Genomic DNA, 6,031 nt, shown 5'->3' on the forward strand with positions numbered 1-6,031 from the left:
GAGGGAGGGAAGAGGCGGGGGGAAGGCGGGGGGGCCGCCGGGAGAGGCCGGCGGGGGTGCGGGGATGCTGCCCGCGGGCCCCTCCCCGTGCGCGCCCGGGGGCGCCGAGCGGCTCCCCAGAAGCTTTGGGGGTGGCCTGAAAAAGGGGAGGGTGCGCTCATCATCCCCCCCCCCCCCCCCCCCAACACGCACACATACACACACACCCCCACACACACGCATACACCCCATTAGCAGCCCAAAAATTAACCAGGCGGGGCTGCCCGCCCTCGGGATTTACGCCGGTGCCCAAACGCGTCGGGCACAGGGAGCGGAGGGGCTCTGCGGTGCTCGAAACCGTCAAACGCACGCCGGCTTTGCCGGTGGCCCAGCCTGGCTCATCCCCCCCGCCCCACCCCAAGTGACACGTGCAAGGGCCGCCGGTGAAGCAGCAGCATTCGTTCTCCTGCGGAGAAACTCGTCCCACCGCGCGAAGGCCCCGTGGGAAGCGGCAGCCCGCGGCCCTGCCGAGCGCCCGCCGGGATCCGTCCCGTCCACCCGTGCCTTGTCTCGTCCCCAGCAGCACGCCGAGCTCAGCAGCTGGCCCCTCGGGGCTTTTCCAGCTAAGGCTCCAAGGCCATCCTCCTGCACCGGCTGTTTTTGCCAGGCCTCTAATCCCCGAGACAATCAGCAATATTAATGCTAATTTCCAAACGGATAATAACCTGACCTGTTGGCTCCGGAGCACAGGCTGCCAGCAGGCAGCTCCCGCCGGAGGCAGGGTGCAACCCAGCCAAGTTCATTCCTCTTTATCGCAAGGGCCAGAAAGAGGCCAAAGCTTGGAGGGCAACGTCTCCACCCGAAGACCAATGTGTCCAGGGCCAACCACACTCACTGGTAAAACACCCGCTGAGCTGATGGCACTGATGTTGCCAGGGCTAACTGAGCAACAGCATCAATATTTGAAGAGCAGCCTTACCTCGTTCTCTGCTGTCTCAGAAAACAGCCGACACCAACGGCAAAGCTCTAAAGAAAAAAATAAAAATACAACTTTTTGAAAATGGAACAGCAGGGGAATGAATTAAGAGACCACGAAGATGTGACCGCCGAATGCTACAGCCACCACGGCTGCCTTGGCTCCCTGCTGATTATCACCAGCAGTGCTTGCTTCCACTGAGCCCAGCAGCACCCAGGTAACTTCTGGTAGGACGTGTGCATTATCCCCTAAGCCACTTACTCCCCGCATGCCGTGTGTCTCGGCATATGTGGCAATGGGGTTACCTTCGTGGTGAGAATCGATCCAACAAGGTAGATTCACCCAGGGAGGCTTTTGCCAGTGGTAACAGCCAAGCCATCCGTACTTGTGCCTTAATTACCATCGGCTTGCAGCTGATCCGGGGGTAATTATTGGGGCTGCAGCTCAGCGGGGGAGCTGGGACTTGCTTGAAGAATATTTAGATCCATCAGTCTCTTGGGTTCCCCTGCTAGGTTTATTGCATCTGAAAACAATAAACAGTGTTCAATAAAACTCCACCAATAATAATGCATCCCAAATGTCTGTTTTTACCATGCCCCCAAGACAGAATATTAAAAGAGCATCACGGCTGCAAAGCCTCGCTTCCCAGGGTAGTCTCGAGCCTGCCGGTCCCCAGCTCCATCCCCCCGATGCTGGTGGCTGCGGGCCCGTCTCGGCGTGCTGGCCTCTGTCCGCTGGCGCTGCCTTGTCCAGGGAGGAGAAACAGCAGCAGCCTCTGATTTTGGCACAGGCAACGTGGTCCCATTCGGCTGCTGTGCCCTCGTGCTGAGATCTTGACATGCATGAGGCTTCACTGAGGCTGGGAGAAAAGCTGTGCTGATGCTGAGCTCCAGGTTTTCTCCATCGCTTCGCAGCCCTCGCTGGTTCCTGGCGAGTTCGCCTGTGCCGAGGGGCAAGAGAGCGGCACGATGCGCCCCCAAGGGAAGCCAGGTCACCGCAAAATGTTGGAGGAGACGAAAAAGCTGCCTTGTCCCCTGCAGCCAGCACGGATGTTTTGGCCAGGCAGTGGCAGGAGGTGAAGGATGCGCTGGGGGGGACAGGGGTCACAAGGGCCCTCATGTTTCCAGCAGGAATGGGACATGAGTGGCACGAGCACGGCTGTGCTGGGAAAGCCGCGAGCGGACGCACGGCTCCATGCAGTGCTGGGGACCGCCAGCACCGTGCAGCACGACCTCAGGGGCCCATCTGGAGCTCTCGGCCCATCATCTCATGCCTTTCCTTGGAATATTCTGGTCTGGCAGCACGACGTTAGCACAACCAAGGTGTATCTCCTGCAAGGAGGAGGATCTTCATCTGCAGGACTCCGCCTGGCGCCCAGCCCTCAGCCAGAGCTCCGGTTCTTACAAAGCAGCAAACCCCACCCGTGTCCACGGAGCCTCGGGGCACCCGCTGAGCACGCCGCAGGGCAGCGGGGCTGCTCGTGCTGCCCGCTTGCATCTCCTGATGGAGAGCCCCTTGGGGACACCCAAAAGCAAGGTCTGGCCAAAGTATCCACACCCCGACACCACAGGATGCAGGGAGCAGCGGGGTGTTAGCGGCAGCACCCATCCGAAGCAACCCAAGGGAGCAGCGATTGCCTCAAGCAGATGATGCGTTTTAAAGCCAGCTTGTCATAATAAAACATGAACCATCATTTGGGAGCACCGTGCAATGCTTCTCTCCCACTAGAAAATACACGTTTTTGGAAACGGATTTGCTGGGTTAGCAGAATGCCACAAGTGTTTGCTGGGTAGTTAGTCATTGCTAATGACTGCACCCTGCCCTAATATTTAATTTACGAAGCGCGGAAAGGATAAATTGCCAGTTAGATTAATTCAGCATGATCAGTGCTGAGTAATTTAAAGGAGAAAGGCAAAAATATATAAAATCCTGGCTGTTACAGAACCACAGAATCACAGAATCGTCTAGGTTGGAAGAGACCTCCAAGATCATCTAGTCCAACCTCTGTCCTAACACTAACGAGACCTCCACTAAACCATATCACTAAGGACTACATCTAAACATCTTTTAAAGACCTCCGGGGATGGCGACTCAACCACTTCCCTGGGCAGCCCATTCCAATGCCTAACAACCCTTTCGGTAAAGAAGTTCTTCCCCACACCCAACCTAAACCTCCCCTGGCGCAACTTCAGCCCATTCCCCCTCGTCCTGTCACCAGGCACGTGGGAGAACAGAGCAACCCCCACCTCGCTGCAGCCTCCTTTGAGGTACCTGTGGAGAGCGATGAGGTCGCCCCCGAGCCTCCTCTTCTCCAGGCTGAACAACCCCAGCTCCCTCAGCCGCTCCCCGTAAGCCTCGTTCTCCAGACCCCTCACCAGCCTCGTCGCCCTTCTCTGGACTCGCTCGAGCACCTCGGCGTCCTTCTTGTAGCGAGGGGCCCAGAACTGAACACAGCACTCGAGGTGCGGCCTCACCAGAGCCGAGTACAGGGGGACGATCACCTCCCTAGCCCTGCTGGCCACGCTGCTTCTTATGCAAGCCAGGATGCTGTTGGCCTTCTTGGCCACCTGAGCACACTGCTGGCTCATATTCAGCCGACTATCAACCAGTACTCCCAGGTCCTTCTCGGCTGTTGGGAAAGTGAATTTGTAATGTGCTCCATATCACCCAGTTCAAAGCTGTTCAAAGGTCCAGAGGAAATCACATCAGTAAAGGGGTTTAGAAAATGCCCAGGCTGAGGCTGTGAATAACCAGACTTTTCCTTGCCCTGCAGACGTGTGGGCTGGAGGATGGCAGGGGGACAGTTCTGGCACCACAGCTGCTGCCCACCCGTCCCCACCACCACCTCCCCATCCTACGCAGCTGTGCCTTGTGCCCGCAAACCAAAGCTTTGCTGCTCCCTGGGAGGGAACACCCCACCTCATCCTCAACACCCCAAAAAGTCCAAGCATGTGTGAGGCTGTGCATGCTGCTGAGGCTGTGCAAGTGCACGTGTGCCAGCCTGGACCCTGAAATCACGGCTCCGGGCTCAGCACGCCTGTGGGGTTAGAGGAGGCTTGGAGCTAAGGGGCTGGGAACCAGGCAGGAGACGCTGCAATCTGTCTGGGGAGACGGGCGCACCGGCAAGCGCGGATCTATTAAAGCAGGAGGGAGATGCCCTCCGCCAGGCTCCCGGCATCTGCTCGAGATGCACAAGAATGGGGCGATTCATGCCCAGCACAATCCAGCTCTGTCCCCGCACCGCCTGCCCCTCGCGGCCCCGCAGCCGGGGGCGGCAGCGGGACGAACGCAGGCGCCCGTCGCCACCGTCCCGGCTCGGCCGCGGGGCGCAGAGCGAGCTCTGCCCCGAGCTCCTGCCCCCCAGAGCACGAGGCAACGCTTCTTGCCGCCACCTCCGTCCCCAGCGGGAGCAGGCAGATGGTCTGTGGAAGATGTGCTGCTCCGTCGTCTGTCGCAGTCCTCCAAGTCTATTTTCAAGGCAGCTTTTTTTAATACCTGAAGAACGGAGCCCAGGGATGCTTCCTGGATGACGGGCTCATCCCGTCTGTTGTTTAACCGTCTCCGTGCCTGCGCTGGCCTGCAGTGTTCCCTGACCCACAGGTACTGAGAGCTGCTTGATCTTGGAACAGAAAGTGCTCTGGTGTCCAAAACACAAGGGGGAAAACCATCCCTTTTCCTTAACAGCTTGAAACGTAGGGATGCAAAGAACTAGGGGACAGTCAACCACGATGACCATCTCCAGATGTGCTGCTGTGGCAGCTCCTTGGTTCCTGAATCAACTCTGCTCCAAGTAGAGACGTGCTCTGCTTTGCCCAGGCTGCAGGAGATGGGTGGATCCGTGTGTAACACGAAGGAAAACCCCCCTCAGAGCTCACTCCGGCTTTCTCGCCACATGCCGCACTTTTGCAGAGAAATAAGCAAATCCGACAAGAGTTGGCTGCATTCAGATGCTTTGCTTCTCCCTGCTGCTAAAAGGTACCAGGGAACTGCCTGACCTGAATTTTTATTAATCAGATGAGAACAAAGCCCTGGGCATCTCTTGTGATGCTACTTGCAATCAGGCTTTGGACCACCCCGTTGCAAGGCAGCGCCGTGGCACACAGAGCAGCCCTGGAAACAACAAATTGCATCTGTTTTTTCCCCCAGAGGTAAGGGGTGAGAAAAATAATAACAACAACAAACCTGAGACCTCCCTGGTGTGCTGCAAGGAGTAAATAACCAGGATAGACAGCAACACGATTCCTGCAATTACCTCCCAAGTTACCCATGGACCAGAAACCAGAGCCCTCTCGGGCAGCAAGGACTCGTGAGGGTTTACGAGGTTTGTGCCCGGCAGTGAAGATGCTGAGAAGCCGACGGCTGGGCGGGCAGGCCGAGCAGCTCGCACCCCGCGCTCCTCACCCACAGGAGCTCCTCCCGGAGCCCTTCCCGGGGAGATGTGGCCCCCCGGGAACACCACAGCTTGGACACCAGCCCGGTTCTCTGCTCGGCCACGTGGCCGTCCCCGGAGGCTCCTTTCCCGGACCCTGTGGCTGCAGGAGGGATTCACCCCCCTGGTGGGAGGAGGAGCAGGAGTAGCAGTATTTTTCAACTGAGCGTGCCGAGGAATCTGAGCGAACCCTTGAGCAGCCCGTGTCAGGGAGGGGCTGCCCTTTCAAGTGAGCTCATTTAAGCTGTACGTATGATTAATTAGCAGCTTAGAAGTGATGGCTCCAAGGCCAAGGATCAGGCAAGTCACATTTGCCTTCCACGGAGCCCATTGCATCTGGCCAGCAGGGGCGAGGACTCGGTTTAGTCATTCACTTGGAGCAATAAAGCCCTCCCAGCCCCAGGAAAGCCGGAATCCTGTTCCCGGGGGTGAGCCGCCGGGAGAGAAGCGAAGCCTTCTGAGGACAGTGGCCTTCCTTGGAACCATCTTTGGTTTTTTCACCAGCCCCACATTTGCTGGCCAGTCTTCTGGGTGGAGAAGATGGATGTGCACAGACCCTCCTGCCCAAATCCCTCCACTCCCTCCCGCAGTCCCGGAGGAGCCCGGGCCACTGCTACGTGTCTGGTAAAAACACCACACCAACAGGG

The sequence above is a fragment of the Cygnus olor genome, chromosome 22 (assembly GCF_009769625.2).
Source record: "Cygnus olor isolate bCygOlo1 chromosome 22, bCygOlo1.pri.v2, whole genome shotgun sequence".
Lineage (NCBI taxonomy): Eukaryota > Metazoa > Chordata > Aves > Anseriformes > Anatidae > Cygnus > Cygnus olor.